Source organism: Triticum aestivum, chromosome 2A (assembly GCF_018294505.1).
Source record: "Triticum aestivum cultivar Chinese Spring chromosome 2A, IWGSC CS RefSeq v2.1, whole genome shotgun sequence".
NCBI lineage: Eukaryota > Viridiplantae > Streptophyta > Magnoliopsida > Poales > Poaceae > Triticum > Triticum aestivum.
This window is the reverse complement of record NC_057797.1, coordinates 435069096-435091099: the sequence shown is the minus strand read 5'-3', so window position 1 is coordinate 435091099 and position 22004 is coordinate 435069096. Positions and strand designations below refer to the sequence as shown.

Below are 22004 nucleotides of genomic sequence, written 5' to 3'. Positions count from 1 at the left end.
GGGAACACATGTACCTCATACTAACATTAAATAATTCAGAATGATTGAGGAAGCTAAAATCCAAAGACGGCTTAAAATTCCTGAAAATTGTCAAAATCAATAGTACAACTGAATTGTCAGATGAAGAAAAAGTAAATAGCATGTATCAAGTTTAACCTAAACCAACTAACACAGTCTCAATATTCAAGAATGTAGTGGCCCTTGATTCTCTTAATCAGAGATAACAAATAACCACATGTGTACAACAGAGGGAAGCAAAGCATACTCATATGTGTACCACACTTGAATTTCCTGTAAATATAAGAGGGGGTAGGGAAAAAAGATTACTTACAAAGATTCATTCGGTAAGAACTGAGCGGTGAAAAGTTTCCACTTATTATCCCATATCTCACCATGAGCACCAATACATCAGTGATGGACATGAAATTGCAACCACAAGCATCGGTCAATATCGATCTTGGTATATGTATGTATGTACCTTAGCATGGTCCTCGCGGTTGGTTCGGATGAAGCTGACCTTTCCGTGATTCCGTCCTTGGTGGTGAGGCTGAAGCTGTCTTCACCGGCGGCTTGCCTTTTCCATATGTGTGTGTGCGCTCCTGTAAGAAAAATCCATCCAGCTGTTTGCATGTCTACTTCTTGTGTATGCGCGTATCTTGACGAACTGGTTTTCTGGATCCGCCGCTCGTTCTGGGCGTCCGGGGGAAGAGGGTGCCAGATCTTTAACCTTTAAAGGGCGAGGGGCTAGCGAGGAGATGAATCGGCCACTCGCCGCTGTCGAGCCGTCATCGTCGCATAGATGTAATCGAGCCACCGCCGCCTCCGTCACCTTCCGACTGCTTCTCCCCGTCAACCCCTGACTGCTATGGGCGGCGGCAGGGCAACCCTAGCGCCCGATCCAACCCCGTGCGCCAGGCAGATGCGGGAGCACGCTCGCCGGCGAGCACGCCCTGTGCCGCCGCCAGGCCTCTCATTCTCCCCCCTCTCCTGAAGATGCGCCTCGGCAGGCCGAACAAATGCATGCGAACGCCATAATGCTGAACGTGGGCCATGCCGCTGCATGCAGGCCTTTAATCACGCGAATCAGTTAAATTTTTGCTCGCAGCGGAACGTTTCGTCCTCTCGACGAATAGATGGCAGAGTTTCGTCCGCTTCTCTAAATTGCTAAACGTACACAGATGAGGGTTATTAACGGTTAGATCTAATTAGATGGATCGAATCGTGAGGTGGTATTTTATCTTGGTTGTTTCGTGTACGTGTTTTTGAATGTGTTTAGAGAAGAACTAGTAAATATGCCCGTGCGTTGCACCGGGAGAATCAAAACACACCTCCCTAGCCCAATGACCCAAGATAACATTCTGTTGCATCAGCCATGTAATGTATATTTTACCAATGATCTTAAAATGCATGTATGAGATGCTACACTTCAATCCTGAAAGAATTGATTAATTTAAATATCTAAATTACCTTCCTAGTTAATTTGTAGTATAATGAGTCATTACCTTCATCATTTGATTTATCATTGAGAGCCTAAATCATGAGGATCGTACATGTATGTACATATATAAGAAATTAGGGTTTAATTGGTAAGTTACCAGATGCCCATTACTGATTTTCGTTACCAAATTTCTTCTAAACTTACATGCACGGAGACCTATAAAGTCTAAAGTACAACTCAATTTTCTTTCATATAGAAGGAAACATAATAAACAGATTTGCACATACCACACTAAAACGAATTTTCTATTTGAAGAGGTCACAATAATTTTCATGAAATCAGGTGTATGATTCGGAATTTCTTTTTTAACCATGCATGCTTCAGATTCCATGGAAAGGCATTATTTCCAGTGTGTTGCAACGGAAAAAAATCATCCCTCATATGCACACCTGAGAGCATCGGCGAATCCCTTCAAATCTTTCACAATGCCCCACGAGAAACAACATGATAAGTGGTGTAAGTTCATAAGGTTGTATTATTTGTGAAATGTATTCAACATGTTTCCAATTTATTAGACTACAGAAATATCAACGTTAAGCCGGGATTTTCAAAATACCCCATATAAAGAAGATATTAATAAAGGTTGCATCATAAATGGAATTTTAGGAATGATGATTAATACAATAGCATATTTGAAATCTACACATCTTTTTAAAGGGATTTCCATATATAACATGTTAGATTTGGCGTTAGGATTTGAAAGTGATTAATATAGTACCATATTTGAAATCTACACATCTTTTTAAGGGATTTCTATATATAACATGCTAGATTTGAAGTTAGGGTTTGAAAGTTATGAGTTTTTTTGACATTGAAAGTGATTAATATAATACCATATTTGAAATCTACACATCTTTTTAAGGGATTTCTATACATAACATGTTAGATTTGGAGTTAGGGTTTGAAAGTTATGATTTTTTTTTGAAATATATGAATATGTCCAAAAAATAGAGTAACTGGTACATTGTGCTGCCCATCTGCTAAGTGACGCTGGAGCGAGTAGTAATATCCTACGCCTACCAACATTAATAGGAGAGAAAAATAAAAGGAGGAAAAAGGGAGCAAGGGGACTCGAACCTGGGTCTCCCAGGTAAACAGGCGAGCCTCACACCACTGCGCCACACACATGCAAGTTGTTGATTACAGGGGCTTCACTTTAATAACTTGAGTAGGTCGCGGATTTTAGAAAAGGGTAAACCGAACCGTTTTTTCCACTTACCAATGGCATGGTGGGTAATTATTTACAACTTCAAGGGCACTTTTAATGACGGACGACCAGAAACACTATTTGCTTTATTAGTAAAAAAAGGGAGGGAAAGATATGTTTGCTTGTTTAATAGTAGTAGAGATATGCGCGCGATGGAAAACACCCGAGTCGGACCAGACCAGCAAAAGAAAAGAAAAAACACACCCGTCCAACCCCCAATCTCACCCTTCTCTCTCTCACCACTCACATAGAACCCGTGCGCCGCCGCCTCCGACCTAAACCTAACTCGACCGCGCCGCCGCCCGTCCGCTTGTTCCCTCGCGCCACATCAACTCCAACCCTGACCTTCCTCCCCGCAGGGCACCATCCGCCCAGGAGCAGCAGCTCCATCCGCTACGCTAAGGAGTAGCAGCGCTGTCAAGCGCCACCGTACAGGAGCAGCAGCGCCGTCAAGCGCCACCAGACAGGAGCAGCAGAACCGTCCACCAGTAAGGAGAAGCAAGGCCGTCGGCCGCCGAGGATCCAACGCTGGTTTTCCTCCACCTGTGGCCTCTGTTCCGGCTGATTTCCTTCCCTCCGCCCGGCCTGAGGTAAGCTTCTGGTATGTGAGTCCTTTCTCGTCGCCCCTTCCTTGCCCCACCTCCAGATTCGGTCGCTCTAGGTGAGCTCGGTCAATGCTTTTCTAGTACGTGTAGGTAACTAACTAGATCCAGCCATGAATCGGCTGGCCTCTGGGTAAGTAAATCTATTGTTTTTCTTGTGCGTGCTTCATCCACAAATTTGTAGCATGTAACAATTTCCTGGCAGAGGCAGTACAAAGGAGAGGGATGAGTCTGTTAGAATTGTAATTACTTTTCCCGTTGTGAGTGGCATATTTTATTTTTCATTTATTTATATCTTATTGCACGGGTGCCAGCTTCAAAGCCTTGTGGCTAAATCAGATTATGTGTGGGCCTATGAAGTCACAGATGTGATCTGTATGTCCTAATTATGTACACATGTAGTGATGCGTCTATCAAAGAGAAGCATTTTTCAGTAATAATGTACTAACAATCAATCTTTATATGTAGGTGGTGGGGCAAGTGAAGAATTTACATCGGTTCTGTTACAGGAACAGAGGATGGTCCTCCTAAGCTGCTTAATGGTACAATTTGTAATGTCATTATGAACATTGGATGCATTAGACTGTCATAATACCTAGTTTCTATCGAAAAGTAAGTGTGTACGTGCAACGCACGTCGCACATCTCAATCAAACCATATCAAATTTTGCGGGTATAAAATTTTGAATTCAAACTTTAGGATGACAGAAATCAATGGCAATAGATTGGCTGAAGAACTTCTCCACAAAGAATGTAAGGGCGTAGCGTATTTAGTCTATTCCTACAAAGATTTCAGAATGTTTATTTTCTTGGGCAAAAATCAAAGTAACATATGAACATTGTCCAAGTGGACATGGCGTCAATGCAAAGTTGGAACAAAGATGCACAAAAAATAGGAGTGTTGGCTGAACTAAATTAGTTTTCTTCTTGGATTCGAGCTGCTTGTTATCTTCAGAATTTGAAGGCTCGGCGGCTGCGGTAAAGCCACCCATGCCATAGCGGGCACCGCCAGTGAGCAGGAAGAGTCGGATTTTTTTTACCCCATTCTTAGTTTATCTCAGCTTTTCATGGAGTGGAACTACAGTTCAGACAAACAGTATCTATTGTGTATATAGTTTCAGAACATCTAGAAGCTAAAAACAGATCAATAAAGCGTTAGGTTCATGATAAGGAATTGGAGAGAGGAAATTTAGCATTTTCTCTATGACATGAATGGCATGCAAGCAACTACCTAATGCTTAGTTCTGTCAATATTAAACATGAGTTAAAAATGTCGCCGTGCTTCAACATCTTAACAGAGCAGAAAGGCTACTATTCTAGAATGAGACACTATACGGTATAAGGAAATTGGGCATGTGCAGATCAAGGATTATAATAATTATTGTTTTGCAAAGCTAGCCACGGCTGAAAAAAGAACCCACACAAAATTTAGGATGACTGAAGCCACCCTTCCTAACTAAGATGAATATACAAGAAATGATAAATTAACACCGGATACATAAGTAAGTTTAATGGCTAAAATAAAGGAAATGCGTAATGTCATGGTGCTTTTAGTTATTCATGTGCAAATTCAAAGCACGATCCGATGAAAGACGCAAAGATTCAAAGTTATCAGTTGATACAAAATGTGTTGAATTGTATCAACTATGCGAAAAAGAAATTAATACAATGTAGCCTTTCTGCACAATTCAACAGCAAGCAGGATGCACCTTATTAGAAGAAAAGCAACTACATAAAATCCTGGCAAATTTAAGAAGAGAGAGATGTCGCTAAGATCTGTTGAAAGATCTTACCAGTGCTTGGAAAGGAGCCAATCGTAGTAGCAGTTGCGACGATACACTGATCTCTTCAAAAGCTTTCTTGCTTATTCACACTTCTTGAGTTCAGTATAAAATACATGAGGATTTAACAATCTGGTTGGTTGTAGCCAATTTTCCATGTGATGTTTTACCGAAATGTTGAAGTTCAGCAATGTTGTTTCATGGTTCAATAGGTCAGTGTAAAATAATTATGTGGCGGTCAAGTCTCCATCCCATGTTATTTACAATCTCAAACAACGAAAGCTCACTTTCTACCGTTCACCAAAGGTTCCAAGTTACTACTTTTTACTCAAAGATCTAATGTCTGCTGATCTTTCAATCTTACGGCTGAGATTAACATAATTGCAAAAGGCAACATCAGCTCAAATTTTAGTCTGCATTGGAAACCATCAAACAATTTCCAGCAAGATGTTTTTCGAAGGACAGAGGGAGTATATGACTTCCATTTGTCTAGGAATAATGCAGGTAAACCTACACAAAGAGCACACATACATGCGTCCATACATGGTAATTTCTAACTGCTCATGATGTGAAACCAGAGGCATATAAAGGTATAATTCCCATATACGGATGAACTTCCCATCAAAGTCTAGTTTCAAAACGTGTCTGCAAGAAAAAGGAATAGATAGGAAATTAATACTAACTGAGCGACCAAGTGGAACATATATGTATATAATCGTCACAGCAGTATTTTTCCTGTAGTGAGTGTGAAGTGATCCTTACTCTTTGTTGCCATGAGTTAAACATGACAAGTGATACTTACTCTTACCCCCACCTGCACCTCATTCGTGTTGTTGCTCTTCCGTCGTGGCCGTGCAGCCGCTGCCGCTGCACGCTACACATGTGTTGTTGTCCGCCGATGTGCCGCTGCTCCCTGCCGCAGTCGCCTCCCCAGGCGACCCCACAAGTCACAACCATTCAAATCCTCTGAAACATCATTCCGTTTATTCACAAATTTTACTTCAAAAAATATTTAAAAATAAAATGGTGCTTCATCTTATGCGAAAAATGAAATATTCGTAAATATAACTTCATGGACTGTAGTGTTAATAAAAAATTACATCGCAATAACTTTTTAAAACACAGAACTGCACCGAAAAAACCGGATCCTTCCATCTAGGAAGGTGATCTTCGTGCCCTTCTTCCACCCCGGCTTGACATCGATAGTAAGGATCTCCTCCAGCCGGATGGTCTTTCTAAAAATAGTCGCCATCAGGAATTGGTGTTTAGTGTTTATTTTAGCACCTAAAATAAGTTTGTTGTTCTATTAAAGACATGCACCCAAAACTGAAACTACTCCAAAATGACCGAGCAGGCTAAAAATTGAAGGTGGCTTAAATATTAGTAAGAACCGACCAGGCTGAACTATTTGATTGAACCAACAGAGATGTTGCACTGCTAATAATTATCTTTAGTATAGATCATGGACAATGGTGGTTGTCGCTGCATCTACTAAAGAAATCAAACGTACCCAAGTGGTCAACTACACATTTCTCAAGTTTAATCTTGGGAACACATGTACCTCATACTAACATTAAATAATTCAGAATGATTGAGGAAGCTAAAATCCAAAGACGGCTTAAATTCCTGAAAATTGTCAAAATCAATAGTACAACTGAATTGTCAGATGAAGAAAAAGTAAATAGCATGTATCAAGTTTAACCTAAACCAACTAACACAGTCTCAATATTCAAGAATGTAGTGGCCCTTGATTCTCTTAATCAGAGATAACAAATAACCACATGTGTACAACAGAGGGAAGCAAAGCATACTCATATGTGTACCACACTTGAATTTCCTGTAAATATAAGAGGGGGTAGGGAAAAAAGATTACTTACAAAGATTCATTCGGTAAGAACTGAGCGGTGAAAAGTTTCCACTTATTATCCCATATCTCACCATGAGCACCAATACATCAGTGATGGACATGAAATTGCAACCACAAGCATCGGTCAATATCGATCTTGGTATATGTATGTATGTACCTTAGCATGGTCCTCGCGGTTGGTTCGGATGAAGCTGACCTTTCCGTGATTCCGTCCTTGGTGGTGAGGCTGAAGCTGTCTTCACCGGCGGCTTGCCTTTTCCATATGTGTGTGTGCGCTCCTGTAAGAAAAATCCATCCAGCTGTTTGCATGTCTACTTCTTGTGTATGCGCGTATCTTGACGAACTGGTTTTCTGGATCCGCCGCTCGTTCTGGGCGTCCGGGGGAAGAGGGTGCCAGATCTTTAACCTTTAAAGGGCGAGGGGCTAGCGAGGAGATGAATCGGCCACTCGCCGCTGCCGAGCCGTCATCGTCGCATAGATGTAATCGAGCCACCGCCGCCTCCGTCGCCTTCCGACTGCTTCTCCCCGTCAACCCCTGACTGCTATGGGCGGCGGCAGGGCAACCCTAGCGCCCGATCCAACCCCGTGCGCCAGGCAGATGCGGGAGCACGCTCGCCGGCGAGCACGCCCTGTGCCGCCGCCAGGCCTCTCATTCTCCCCCCTCTCCTGAAGATGCGCCTCGGCAGGCCGAACAAATGCATGCGAACGCCATAATGCTGAACGTGGGCCATGCCGCTGCATGCAGGCCTTTAATCACGCGAATCAGTTAAATTTTTGCTCGCAGCGGAACGTTTCGTCCTCTCGACGAATAGATGGCAGAGTTTCGTCCGCTTCTCTAAATTGCTAAACGTACACAGATGAGGGTTATTAACGGTTAGATCTAATTAGATGGATCGAATCGTGAGGTGGTATTTTATCTTGGTTGTTTCGTGTACGTGTTTTTGAATGTGTTTAGAGAAGAACTAGTAAATATGCCCGTGCGTTGCACCGGGAGAATCAAAACACACCTCCCTAGCCCAATGACCCAAGATAACATTCTGTTGCATCAGCCATGTAATGTATATTTTACCAATGATCTTAAAATGCATGTATGAGATGCTACACTTCAATCCTGAAAGAATTGATTAATTTAAATATCTAAATTACCTTCCTAGTTAATTTGTAGTATAATGAGTCATTACCTTCATCATTTGATTTATCATTGAGAGCCTAAATCATGAGGATCGTACATGTATGTACATATATAAGAAATTAGGGTTTAATTGGTAAGTTACCAGATGCCCATTACTGATTTTCGTTACCAAATTTCTTCTAAACTTACATGCACGGAGACCTATAAAGTCTAAAGTACAACTCAATTTTCTTTCATATAGAAGGAAACATAATAAACAGATTTGCACATACCACACTAAAACGAATTTTCTATTTGAAGAGGTCACAATAATTTTCATGAAATCAGGTGTATGATTCGGAATTTCTTTTTTAACCATGCATGCTTCAGATTCCATGGAAAGGCATTATTTCCAGTGTGTTGCAACGGAAAAAAATCATCCCTCATATGCACACCTGAGAGCATCGGCGAATCCCTTCAAATCTTTCACAATGCCCCACGAGAAACAACATGATAAGTGGTGTAAGTTCATAAGGTTGTATTATTTGTGAAATGTATTCAACATGTTTCCAATTTATTAGACTACAGAAATATCAACGTTAAGCCGGGATTTTCAAAATACCCCATATAAAGAAGATATTAATAAAGGTTGCATCATAAATGGAATTTTAGGAATGATGATTAATACAATAGCATATTTGAAATCTACACATCTTTTTAAAGGGATTTCCATATATAACATGTTAGATTTGGCGTTAGGATTTGAAAGTGATTAATATAGTACCATATTTGAAATCTACACATCTTTTTAAGGGATTTCTATATATAACATGCTAGATTTGAAGTTAGGGTTTGAAAGTTATGAGTTTTTTTGACATTGAAAGTGATTAATATAATACCATATTTGAAATCTACACATCTTTTTAAGGGATTTCTATACATAACATGTTAGATTTGGAGTTAGGGTTTGAAAGTTATGATTTTTTTTTGAAATATATGAATATGTCCAAAAAATAGAGTAACTGGTACATTGTGCTGCCCATCTGCTAAGTGACGCTGGAGCGAGTAGTAATATCCTACGCCTACCAACATTAATAGGAGAGAAAAATAAAAGGAGGAAAAAGGGAGCAAGGGGACTCGAACCTGGGTCTCCCAGGTAAACAGGCGAGCCTCACACCACTGCGCCACACACATGCAAGTTGTTGATTACAGGGGCTTCACTTTAATAACTTGAGTAGGTCGCGGATTTTAGAAAAGGGTAAACCGAACCGTTTTTTCCACTTACCAATGGCATGGTGGGTAATTATTTACAACTTCAAGGGCACTTTTAATGACGGACGACCAGAAACACTATTTGCTTTATTAGTAAAAAAAGGGAGGGAAAGATATGTTTGCTTGTTTAATAGTAGTAGAGATATGCGCGCGATGGAAAACACCCGAGTCGGACCAGACCAGCAAAAGAAAAGAAAAAACACACCCGTCCAACCCCCAATCTCACCCTTCTCTCTCTCACCACTCACATAGAACCCGTGCGCCGCCGCCTCCGACCTAAACCTAACTCGACCGCGCCGCCGCCCGTCCGCTTGTTCCCTCGCGCCACATCAACTCCAACCCTGACCTTCCTCCCCGCAGGGCACCATCCGCCCAGGAGCAGCAGCTCCATCCGCTACGCTAAGGAGTAGCAGCGCTGTCAAGCGCCACCGTACAGGAGCAGCAGCGCCGTCAAGCGCCACCAGACAGGAGCAGCAGAACCGTCCACCAGTAAGGAGAAGCAAGGCCGTCGGCCGCCGAGGATCCAACGCTGGTTTTCCTCCACCTGTGGCCTCTGTTCCGGCTGATTTCCCTCCCTCCGCCCGGCCTGAGGTAAGCTTCTGGTATGTGAGTCCTTTCTCGTCGCCCCTTCCTTGCCCCACCTCCAGATTCGGTCGCTCTAGGTGAGCTCGGTCAATGCTTTTCTAGTACGTGTAGGTAACTAACTAGATCCAGCCATGAATCGGCTGGCCTCTGGGTAAGTAAATCTATTGTTTTTCTTGTGCGTGCTTCATCCACAAATTTGTAGCATGTAACAATTTCCTGGCAGAGGCAGTACAAAGGAGAGGGATGAGTCTGTTAGAATTGTAATTACTTTTCCCGTTGTGAGTGGCATATTTTATTTTTCATTTATTTATATCTTATTGCACGGGTGCCAGCTTCAAAGCCTTGTGGCTAAATCAGATTATGTGTGGGCCTATGAAGTCACAGATGTGATCTGTATGTCCTAATTATGTACACATGTAGTGATGCGTCTATCAAAGAGAAGCATTTTTCAGTAATAATGTACTAACAATCAATCTTTATATGTAGGTGGTGGGGCAAGTGAAGAATTTACATCGGTTCTGTTACAGGAACAGAGGATGGTCCTCCTAAGCTGCTTAATGGTACAATTTGTAATGTCATTATGAACATTGGATGCATTAGACTGTCATAATACCTAGTTTCTATCGAAAAGTAAGTGTGTACGTGCAACGCACGTCGCACATCTCAATCAAACCATATCAAATTTTGCGGGTATAAAATTTTGAATTCAAACTTTAGGATGACAGAAATCAATGGCAATAGATTGGCTGAAGAACTTCTCCACAAAGAATGTAAGGGCGTAGCGTATTTAGTCTATTCCTACAAAGATTTCAGAATGTTTATTTTCTTGGGCAAAAATCAAAGTAACATATGAACATTGTCCAAGTGGACATGGCGTCAATGCAAAGTTGGAACAAAGATGCACAAAAAATAGGAGTGTTGGCTGAACTAAATTAGTTTTCTTCTTGGATTCGAGCTGCTTGTTATCTTCAGAATTTGAAGGCTCGGCGGCTGCGGTAAAGCCACCCATGCCATAGCGGGCACCGCCAGTGAGCAGGAAGAGTCGGATTTTTTTTACCCCATTCTTAGTTTATCTCAGCTTTTCATGGAGTGGAACTACAGTTCAGACAAACAGTATCTATTGTGTATATAGTTTCAGAACATCTAGAAGCTAAAAACAGATCAATAAAGCGTTAGGTTCATGATAAGGAATTGGAGAGAGGAAATTTAGCATTTTCTCTATGACATGAATGGCATGCAAGCAACTACCTAATGCTTAGTTCTGTCAATATTAAACATGAGTTAAAAATGTCGCCGTGCTTCAACATCTTAACAGAGCAGAAAGGCTACTATTCTAGAATGAGACACTATACGGTATAAGGAAATTGGGCATGTGCAGATCAAGGATTATAATAATTATTGTTTTGCAAAGCTAGCCACGGCTGAAAAAAGAACCCACACAAAATTTAGGATGACTGAAGCCACCCTTCCTAACTAAGATGAATATACAAGAAATGATAAATTAACACCGGATACATAAGTAAGTTTAATGGCTAAAATGAAGGAAATGCGTAATGTCATGGTGCTTTTAGTTATTCATGTGCAAATTCAAAGCACGATCCGATGAAAGACGCAAAGATTCAAAGTTATCAGTTGATACAAAATGTGTTGAATTGTATCAACTATGCGAAAAAGAAATTAATACAATGTAGCCTTTCTGCACAATTCAACAGCAAGCAGGATGCACCTTATTAGAAGAAAAGCAACTACATAAAATCCTGGCAAATTTAAGAAGAGAGAGATGTCGCTAAGATCTGTTGAAAGATCTTACCAGTGCTTGGAAAGGAGCCAATCGTAGTAGCAGTTGCGACGATACACTGATCTCTTCAAAAGCTTTCTTGCTTATTCACACTTCTTGAGTTCAGTATAAAATACATGAGGATTTAACAATCTGGTTGGTTGTAGCCAATTTTCCATGTGATGTTTTACCGAAATGTTGAAGTTCAGCAATGTTGTTTCATGGTTCAATAGGTCAGTGTAAAATAATTATGTGGGGGTCAAGTCTCCATCCCATGTTATTTACAATCTCAAACAACGAAAGCTCACTTTCTACCGTTCACCAAAGGTTCCAAGTTACTACTTTTTACTCAAAGATCTAATGTCTGCTGATCTTTCAATCTTACGGCTGAGATTAACATAATTGCAAAAGGCAACATCAGCTCAAATTTTAGTCTGCATTGGAAACCATCAAACAATTTCCAGCAAGATGTTTTTCGAAGGACAGAGGGAGTATATGACTTCCATTTGTCTAGGAATAATGCAGGTAAACCTACACAAAGAGCACACATACATGCGTCCATACATGGTAATTTCTAACTGCTCATGATGTGAAACCAGAGGCATATAAAGGTATAATTCCCATATACGGATGAACTTCCCATCAAAGTCTAGTTTCAAAACGTGTCTGCAAGAAAAAGGAATAGATAGGAAATTAATACTAACTGAGCGACCAAGTGGAACATATATGTATATAATCGTCACAGCAGTATTTTTCCTGTAGTGAGTGTGAAGTGATCCTTACTCTTTGTTGCCATGAGTTAAACATGACAAGTGATACTTACTCTTACCCCCACCTGCACCTCATTCGTGTTGTTGCTCTTCCGTCGTGGCCGTGCAACCGCTGCCGCTGCACGCTACACATGTGTTGTTGTCCGCCGATGTGCCGCTGCTCCCTGCCGCAGTCGCCTCCCCAGGCGACCCCACAAGTCACAACCATTCAAATCCTCTGAAACATCATTCCGTTTATTCACAAATTTTACTTCAAAAAATATTTAAAAATAAAATGGTGCTTCATCTTATGCGAAAAATGAAATATCCGTAAATATAACTTCATGGACTGTAGTGTTAATAAAAAAATTACATCGCAATAACTTTTTAAAACACAGAACTGCACCGAAAAAACCGGATCCTTCCATCTAGGAAGGTGATCTTCGTGCCCTTCTTCCACCCCGGCTTGACATCGATAGTAAGGATCTCCTCCAGCCGGATGGTCTTTCTAAAAATAGTCGCCATCAGGAATTGGTGTTTAGTGTTTATTTTAGCACCTAAAATAAGTTTGTTGTTCTATTAAAGACATGCACCCAAAACTGAAACTACTCCAAAATGACCGAGCAGGCTAAAAATTGAAGGTGGCTTAAATATTAGTAAGAACCGACCAGGCTGAACTATTTGATTGAACCAACAGAGATGTTGCACTGCTAATAATTATCTTTAGTATAGATCATGGACAATGGTGGTTGTCGCTGCATCTACTAAAGAAATCAAACGTACCCAAGTGGTCAACTACACATTTCTCAAGTTTAATCTTGGGAACACATGTACCTCATACTAACATTAAATAATTCAGAATGATTGAGGAAGCTAAAATCCAAAGACGGCTTAAAATTCCTGAAAATTGTCAAAATCAATAGTACAACTGAATTGTCAGATGAAGAAAAAGTAAATAGCATGTATCAAGTTTAACCTAAACCAACTAACACAGTCTCAATATTCAAGAATGTAGTGGCCCTTGATTCTCTTAATCAGAGATAACAAATAACCACATGTGTACAACAGAGGGAAGCAAAGCATACTCATATGTGTACCACACTTGAATTTCCTGTAAATATAAGAGGGGGTAGGGAAAAAAGATTACTTACAAAGATTCATTCGGTAAGAACTGAGCGGTGAAAAGTTTCCACTTATTATCCCATATCTCACCATGAGCACCAATACATCAGTGATGGACATGAAATTGCAACCACAAGCATCGGTCAATATCGATCTTGGTATATGTATGTATGTACCTTAGCATGGTCCTCGCGGTTGGTTCGGATGAAGCTGACCTTTCCGTGATTCCGTCCTTGGTGGTGAGGCTGAAGCTGTCTTCACCGGCGGCTTGCCTTTTCCATATGTGTGTGTGCGCTCCTGTAAGAAAAATCCATCCAGCTGTTTGCATGTCTACTTCTTGTGTATGCGCGTATCTTGACGAACTGGTTTTCTGGATCCGCCGCTCGTTCTGGGCGTCCGGGGGAAGAGGGTGCCAGATCTTTAACCTTTAAAGGGCGAGGGGCTAGCGAGGAGATGAATCGGCCACTCGCCGCTGCCGAGCCGTCATCGTCGCATAGATGTAATCGAGCCACCGCCGCCTCCGTCGCCTTCCGACTGCTTCTCCCCGTCAACCCCTGACTGCTATGGGCGGCGGCAGGGCAACCCTAGCGCCCGATCCAACCCCGTGCGCCAGGCAGATGCGGGAGCACGCTCGCCGGCGAGCACGCCCTGTGCCGCCGCCAGGCCTCTCATTCTCCCCCCTCTCCTGAAGATGCGCCTCGGCAGGCCGAACAAATGCATGCGAACGCCATAATGCTGAACGTGGGCCATGCCGCTGCATGCAGGCCTTTAATCACGCGAATCAGTTAAATTTTTGCTCGCAGCGGAACGTTTCGTCCTCTCGACGAATAGATGGCAGAGTTTCGTCCGCTTCTCTAAATTGCTAAACGTACACAGATGAGGGTTATTAACGGTTAGATCTAATTAGATGGATCGAATCGTGAGGTGGTATTTTATCTTGGTTGTTTCGTGTACGTGTTTTTGAATGTGTTTAGAGAAGAACTAGTAAATATGCCCGTGCGTTGCACCGGGAGAATCAAAACACACCTCCCTAGCCCAATGACCCAAGATAACATTCTATTGCATCAGCCATGTAATGTATATTTTACCAATGATCTTAAAATGCATGTATGAGATGCTACACTTCAATCCTGAAAGAATTGATTAATTTAAATATCTAAATTACCTTCCTAGTTAATTTGTAGTATAATGAGTCATTACCTTCATCATTTGATTTATCATTGAGAGCCTAAATCATGAGGATCGTACATGTATGTACATATATAAGAAATTAGGGTTTAATTGGTAAGTTACCAGATGCCCATTACTGATTTTCGTTACCAAATTTCTTCTAAACTTACATGCACGGAGACCTATAAAGTCTAAAGTACAACTCAATTTTCTTTTATATAGAAGGAAACATAATAAACAGATTTGCACATACCACACTAAAACGAATTTTCTATTTGAAGAGGTCACAATAATTTTCATGAAATCAGGTGTATGATTCGGAATTTCTTTTTTAACCATGCATGCTTCAGATTCCATGGAAAGGCATTATTTCCAGTGTGTTGCAACGGAAAAAAATCATCCCTCATATGCACACCTGAGAGCATCGGCGAATCCCTTCAAATCTTTCACAATGCCCCACGAGAAACAACATGATAAGTGGTGTAAGTTCATAAGGTTGTATTATTTGTGAAATGTATTCAACATGTTTCCAATTTATTAGACTACAGAAATATCAACGTTAAGCCGGGATTTTCAAAATACCCCCATATAAAGAAGATATTAATAAAGGTTGCATCATAAATGGAATTTTAGGAATGATGATTAATACAATAGCATATTTGAAATCTACACATCTTTTTAAAGGGATTTCCATATATAACATGTTAGATTTGGCGTTAGGATTTGAAAGTGATTAATATAGTACCATATTTGAAATCTACACATCTTTTTAAGGGATTTCTATATATAACATGCTAGATTTGAAGTTAGGGTTTGAAAGTTATGAGTTTTTTTGACATTGAAAGTGATTAATATAATACCATATTTGAAATCTACACATCTTTTTAAGGGATTTCTATACATAACATGTTAGATTTGGAGTTAGGGTTTGAAAGTTATGATTTTTTTTTGAAATATATGAATATGTCCAAAAAATAGAGTAACTGGTACATTGTGCTGCCCATCTGCTAAGTGACGCTGGAGCGAGTAGTAATATCCTACGCCTACCAACATTAATAGGAGAGAAAAATAAAAGGAGGAAAAAGGGAGCAAGGGGACTCGAACCTGGGTCTCCCAGGTAAACAGGCGAGCCTCACACCACTGCGCCACACACATGCAAGTTGTTGATTACAGGGGCTTCACTTTAATAACTTGAGTAGGTCGCGGATTTTAGAAAAGGGTAAACCGAACCGTTTTTTCCACTTACCAATGGCATGGTGGGTAATTATTTACAACTTCAAGGGCACTTTTAATGACGGACGACCAGAAACACTATTTGCTTTATTAGTAAAAAAAAGGGAGGGAAAGATATGTTTGCTTGTTTAATAGTAGTAGAGATATGCGCGCGATGGAAAACACCCGAGTCGGACCAGACCAGCAAAAGAAAAGAAAAAACACACCCGTCCAACCCCCAATCTCACCCTTCTCTCTCTCACCACTCACATAGAACCCGTGCGCCGCCGCCTCCGACCTAAACCTAACTCGACCGCGCCGCCGCCCGTCCGCTTGTTCCCTCGCGCCACATCAACTCCAACCCTGACCTTCCTCCCCGTAGGGCACCATCCGCCCAGGAGCAGCAGCTCCATCCGCTGCGCTGAGGAGTAGCAGCGCTGTCAAGCGCCACCGTACAGGAGCAGCAGCGCCGTCAAGCGCCACCAGACAGGAGCAGCAGAACCGTCCACCAGTAAGGAGAAGCAAGGCCGTCGGCCGCCGAGGATCCAGCGCTGGTTTTCCTCCACCTGTGGCCTCTGTTCCGGCTGATTTCCTTCCCTCTGCCCGGCCTGAGGTAAGCTTCTGGTATGTGAGTCCTTTCTCGTCGCCCCTTCCTTGCCCCACCTCCAGATTCGGTCGCTCTAGGTGAGCTGGGTCAATGCTTTTCTAGTACGTGTAGGTAACTAACTAGATCCGGCCATGAATCGGCTGGCCTCTGGGTAAGTAAATCTATTGTTTTTCTTGTGCGTGCTTCATCCACAAATTTGTAGCATGTAACAATTTCCTGGCAGAGGCAGTACAAAGGAGAGGGATGAGTCTGTTAGAATTGTAATTACTTTTCTCGTTGTGAGTGGCATATTTTATTTTTCATTTATTTATTTCTTATTGCACGGGTGCCAGCTTCAAAGCCTTGTGGCTAAATCAGATTATGTGTGGGCCTATGAAGTCACAAATGTGATCTGTATGTCCTAATTATGTACACATGTAGTGATGCGTCTATCAAAGAGAAGCATTTTTCAGTAATAATGTACTAACAATCAATCTTTATATGTAGGTGGTGGGGGCAAGTGAAGAATTTACATCGGTTCTGTTACAGGAACAGAGGATGGTCCTCCTAAGCTGCTTAATGGTACAATTTGTAATGTCATTATGAACATTGGATGCATTAGACTGTCATAATACCTAGTTTCTATCGAAAAGTATCATAAGTAAGGGCACAATGTGGTGATAGTAAATCTGGTTTATGGAAGAACATTGAGTATTTGGTTTCTATATTTATATGTGTATAGCAGCACCCTAATTATGCAAATAGTATCAAATCCCGAGCCTTAATCACGGCAACTAGTGGAAAATGTATGGTTTAGTTTGCAAGCACATACATGTGAATATTATTCCAGCAAGAATGCTAGCTGCTAGCATATATCTATCCCAGGTACTTTGCGGATAGGCCAGCAGCAAGCCTTGTTTCTTCTTTTTAGATTTTCCCTTGATATATTCTCCTTGTTGAACTAACAATTTTTGGCATCCTGTGGCATGCCACCATTCTGCTGGTTGGATCTTGGTTACAATTAAGATTCAGGAGATGACTCTCTTTTAATTGAATGATTTCCTTTTTGAGAGCAGATGGTTGCTAATGACGATGATTTATATTTCGATGATGATGACGGTGATGAGCCATTGATGCTCGAGGATGAAGCAGGGTTAGCCGAGGTCCTCGAAGCCTGTCTCTGACGCTGATGGGTGGACCGCTCTGCTGCCTAGGCATGATCAGCCTGGGAAGTAGTATTAAGGACATGAGAAGCAATACTTGGCGCTGTTTGGTCTGAAGGTAAACAACTTTCATGGTTTTTTCTATATCGTTGCTGCTGGGTAACCCTTGTACTAATTGAAAATGGCTTGTGGTACTATATGCATCATTAGTTTTGAAGCACATACATGTGAATTAGATATATACATGTTTTTTCAAATATATATTACCAATTAATATGCCTGGTTTGTAGGTAGAGTTGGAATCCCTCTAGCCCAGCTCTAGGCAGGAGGTCGGTTGGAATTGGATCAGTATCAGGATTAGGAAGCAACCAAGTCACCCTTTTGATCAACTAAAATAGTAACAACAGTCAATGGTGGTAATAAACAACAACTTTCCTCCCTCTGGCCTTTCTGTATCATCGCATTAATTCTGGCCAGTTTATGGTCCGATGCAAGCGGCCTGACTATGTTGCTATTGTTGTTTAGTAGGGAACTAGGAATTGTGCGTAAATGCAGTTATCTTGTTTTGTTCTGGGCTTGTGATCCCTCTTTGACAGAGATGTTCTAATCGCTGTCGCAACCGAAAATGGAGTCCGATGCAAGCCACAACAACATCAATTATTCTTTCTTGCTTTTGTTTTCATCGTTTATGCATTGTTTGTCCTGTTTACATTGATATATAAACTGAATGCATCATTTTTGCTGGTTGCTCCTCTGAGGTTTTTATTGAATGATATCAATGTTGCTTGCTTATAGATTGAATTTCAGGTTTATTTATTGAGTAAGCAATCTAATCTGGTACAATAGAAATTACTCTTTACTTTGACGCTTGCAGACTTGTGACCATGAGGTCACGTGTTCAAGTCCTGGAAAGAGCCTCTTGTAGAAATGTAGGGAAAGGCTGCGTACAATAGACCCAAAGCGGTCGGACCCTTCCCCGGACCCTGCGCAAGTGGAGTTACATGCACCGGGCTGCCCTTTTGACGCTTGCAGACCATGTGATGTTGCTTGCTTATATATCAACAAGTGGGTATATTTATCTTTCTTCTCTGATGCCCGTGTTCTAAGCCCTCCAACTAAATGAAGCTTTGTTGGTTGCTCATTTGAGGTTTTTCATATCATCTTTTCGCGTAATGTGCTACTATATATGAGACCACCATTGCCGATATATATTGATTGTAGTAGTAGTTTTCTTATTCAGGCATTGTTCATCAAATCTACCAGTTCGGTCCAGGATAAAAAAAATACTAAACCATGATCTAGTTGCTACTTGGTTGACACTAGACTAGATTGAATTAATGGAGGGGTTTTTATAAATAAGTTATTCTTTTGCTGATAATCGTCATGTGATCTTTCTTTCTTTTGCCACTTGATTGTATGTTTGACCTTGGAATAATATGGTATTTATTTTCCTTCTTGATTTGGTAGGCACACGGCTCCGTGGGCGAGGAGGATAACTGGGACCCCAACCCCAAGTCGACGACCCTGACCTCGACTTCCCACACAAGGTTGTGGCCCTGCTCCCCCCCCCCCCCCCCCCCCCCCAAATTTCTCGCTGCTCTACTCTGGCATAGTTTCTATTCTACTCCCTCCGTTCCTACATATAAGCCTTTCTGGATATTTCAATACGTACGACATATAGATGTATATAGACATATTTTAGAATGTAGATTCACTCATTTTGCTCCATATGCAGTCCATATTGGAATCTCTAAAAGGGCTTATATTTAGGAACGCAGGGAGTACTTGGTCGTGAACCAAACTACCATGCTGAGGTCCATTCGGGCTTCGGTTGCCGCCACTGCATTCGACTGGGCTCCTAGGTTCATGCTTGTGTAGTTGCATGACAGAGATTCTGTAATTTTGGAACCAAGGGTGCCCCTGCTGTTTTGAACCCATGATATACAGTTCAACTTTGTTTTCTGCTTGATTGATGCCACTCGACTCCAGCCTTTTTCTTTATTGTGGTCTTTCATGTACGAGGCTAGTTCAACTATGAATGGTTTCAATTCATCATATGATATTTCGTAATGCTGCATGATGTGTGTGTGTATTGTACATCTTCTGAAACATATGAGTTATTTTGTAGGGACAAATGGTAGAAAGTAGCAAGTCCACAAGTTGATCGAAGATGTTCTCCTGATTTCTTTTGTTGAAAACAGGGTTCACACATTTTGTTCATATGGAAGTTGATTTGGCTTGGTGATTGAAGAGTTGGTCTTCCATAATATTCTGTAGTAGTCAAGTGATCAAGCATTTGTCTCCTAGGAACTTTGGCCATTATGCTTGTAATAACGTGCCTCTCTCGGTACTTATATCTGACTTGTGTATACTTAATGGCTGTAGCTAACTTCAGTGAAGAAAACTAATGAATCTTCTATATATGTCGAATGAATGCATTGATCAATGGTATCTTTTGCTGAATAGAAGAGTGCAATTGTCTGTATATGTATTTCGTATTGAACATGAGTTGAATATTATGAATGTGTTTTCACTCACAATATGGAGCATTTGTATTTCTCATGAAATGTAGAGCGTTGACAGCAAATCTGTTGGCAGAAGTATTGGGCGTCGCACAAACTGTCGGCTTAGGGCACTTACACACAAACTGTCGGCGTAGCAATGTATGTCATACAATCTATCGGTATAGCGCACTGTTAGATGATCTGTCGGCATAGAACAATCCGTCGGTGTATAAATGTCTGTCGCCATAGGTCTCTTCAAAGCTGACATACTATCTGTCGGCATATATTTATCTGTCGGTGAAGACCTTTCCCGGCAGGACTATAGGCGATAGCTCTTTTCTGTCGACAAAGGTCTTTGCCGACACTAAATGTGTCGCCTTAGGTGCCCTATGCCGACAGATAATTTGACGCTCCTTTGAGTGTCGTGGTGTAGTGATCGCCAACTTCTAGGGCACTCGCGACCGGCCCCCGGCCGTGAGCGATCTGCGCCGCATCAAGCAGCAGCAAGGGGAAACCCTGCAGAAATACATCCAGCGCTTCAACAACGCTCGCCTCAAGATCCCCAAGGTGACTGAAGAAGCCATCATCTCGGCCTTCTCCGATGTCGTACGCGACGTCAAGATGAAGGAGGAGCTAGCAATCCATGAAGACCCGTGCACATCCCTGGAGTTGTTCAACTTGGCGACCAAGTGCGCCAGGGCTGAGGAAGGGCGCCTTTCCCTCCTCGAACTCCCGGCTGCCGACCCAGAAGAGAAGAAGCCTAAGGCCAATGACATGAAGCGCAAGGGGGCTGTCGTGCTTGCAGCGGAGCCAGACACCAAGCGAGGTAGGGATTAGCCTGAGTCATCCAAGGGCAGCCGGTACTGCGTGTACCACGACCTCCACACCCACAACACCAACAAATGTCAAGAGCTCAGGGCCATGAGAGATGGACATGTCGGCCGACGCCCCGAGCGCAACGACAGGGGCTATGGCCGAGGAGGAGGAAGAGGTGGCGGACGATGGGAAGACCGGGGCCCTCGCCAAGGGTGGCGAGACCCACATCGCGAGGATCACTGGCAGGACCAGCCTCGCGAGGGAGGCTGGAGGGATCAGCCTCATGAGGATCGCCCGCGCGGCAACGCAGGCCTTCCTCCTCTGCCGCCACCGCCAAGGAGGAACGAAGACCAACATCAGGACGAGGGGGCCGGGGGCTTCCAGGAGCCGCGTGCAATCGCTTGCATCTTGGGTGGCGCACAGGCCCCAGCCTCACAACGCATCTTCAAGCAGTTTGCTCGCGAGGTGAATGCAGTCCTCCCCAAGCTTGAGGCTACGCGCCCCCTCAGGTGGTCTGCGTGCGCTATCATGTTTAGCTTAGCGGATCAGCTCAAGTGCGCGGCAACGATCGGAGTCCTCCTGATGCTTTGCTCCCCAGTCATCAGCAACGTGCAGGTCACCAGGACCCTCATTGACGGCGGAGCAGGACTCAACGTCCTGTCTGTCGAGACGTTCGACAATCTTCAAGTGCCGTACGATCAGCTTCAGCCAACCAAGCCCTTCTCAGGAGTCACTGATGGTTCCACTGTTCTGATAGGGCAGGTTCGCCTTCCAGTCACCTTCGGGCAGCGCAACAACTACCACACCGAGCTCATCGACTTCGACGTCGCCCACATCCGTCTACCATACAACGCCATCCTCGGGTACCCAGCCCTGGCCAAGTTCATGGCAGTGACTCACCATGGATACAATGTCCTCAAGATGCCAGGAAGCGGTGGAGTCATCACCATACCCTATGAAGAAAGGGATGCGGTGTGTTCACT

General features: G+C 42.5%; 1 long non-coding RNA gene across 2 annotated transcripts; it reads left to right on the top strand.

Annotated features, from left to right (window-relative positions):
• The first annotated feature begins 16146 nt into the window (after window positions 1-16146).
• Window positions 16147-20164, top strand: LOC123188913 (uncharacterized). Of its 2 annotated transcripts, none has more exons than XR_006495367.1 (6): window positions 16147-16565; window positions 17046-17120; window positions 17615-17819; window positions 17992-18766; window positions 19169-19248; window positions 19830-20164. It is a non-coding gene; the product is annotated as an uncharacterized lncRNA (long non-coding RNA). The 2 variants fall into 2 exon arrangements; XR_006495368.1 differs by having other exon boundaries at window positions 16147-16576.
• The last annotated feature ends 1840 nt before the right edge of the window (window positions 20165-22004 follow it).